Genomic DNA, 1,135 nt, shown 5'->3' with positions numbered 1-1,135 from the left:
TGACAGCCCTGCTGTAAGAATACAGGAAAGTATTGTCAAATATTTCAGCCAATCAGAAGGCTCCTTTTTCCCAAATTACTACCCCATAGCAAGCAATGCTTGTGTAAATGCATTGCATACAGTAGGTCATTGCTGTAAGATGTGTCTCTGTGGTTACACGGCCTGATTTAACCTGAATTGTACTTGGGAAGGGATACAAAAAAAATCAACTTTGAATGCAAATTGCACTGACTTGAATCTGAGCCAATCACATACTGAAACTGAGCAGAATCCGATTGGCCCATTTTCAGGTCACAGCTATTTGAACACAAAAGTCACATTTACTGACTAATTCTCTGTACCTTGGGGGTGCATTCATTTCAAAGAGAATCAAGTAGAAGTTTTCCTCTGGATTCTATTGTAACTCAGCCTAACTGGATTTAACACAACTATTACTTATGTTAATGCAAAGGGCCTAAATGTTTGTCAAATCTTCATCAAGTGAAATGAAAGTGATCATCCCTACCCATGAGTAGAAAATACTCAAATTATAGGGAAGTCACACTGAGAGTCTTGTGAAGAGACAGAGAGGAGAGAGCAAAAAAGCCAGAAACTGTAGGTGGGAAAAGGGGAGATAAAAGGGGAATAAAAAGATAAGAGAGGGAGTGAGAGAGAAAGGAACAAAGTAGAGGAGAAAGATGAGGGAGGAGGAGAGTGAGAGAGGAAAGAGAAAAGGAAGAAAGAAGAGGACCGAGGGAGGGACAAAGAGAATGGAAAATAAGAAAGGAGTAAGCAGAGGGAAGTAGAGAGTGGGAGGGTAAAGGAGGAGAGAGAAGGAGAATGGAAGAGGAAAGGAAGAAAGCAGAAGAGATAAGCAGTGAGAGAAGAAGACAAAGGAGTAAAAGGAAAAAATGAGAAAAAGGAAGGTGGAGGAGAGTTAGGGAGGAATGAGAAAAAGAAGAAAGCAGAGGAGATAGAGGGAGTGAGAGAAAAGGATGGAAAAACAAAAAAAAGGAAGAAAGACAAGGAGAGAGAGAGAGGAGGAGAGTGGAAGAGCTAAAAGAAAAAAAGAGGAAAGAGTGGATGAGAGGAAAAAGAGTGAGGAGAAGGTGGAAGAAAAGGAAGGAAAAAGTGTTGGGGGCAGAGAGAAAGATAG

The sequence above is a fragment of the Pyxicephalus adspersus genome, chromosome 6 (genome assembly GCF_032062135.1).
Source record: "Pyxicephalus adspersus chromosome 6, UCB_Pads_2.0, whole genome shotgun sequence".
Lineage (NCBI taxonomy): Eukaryota > Metazoa > Chordata > Amphibia > Anura > Pyxicephalidae > Pyxicephalus > Pyxicephalus adspersus.
Note: the sequence above shows the minus strand (reverse complement) of the source record.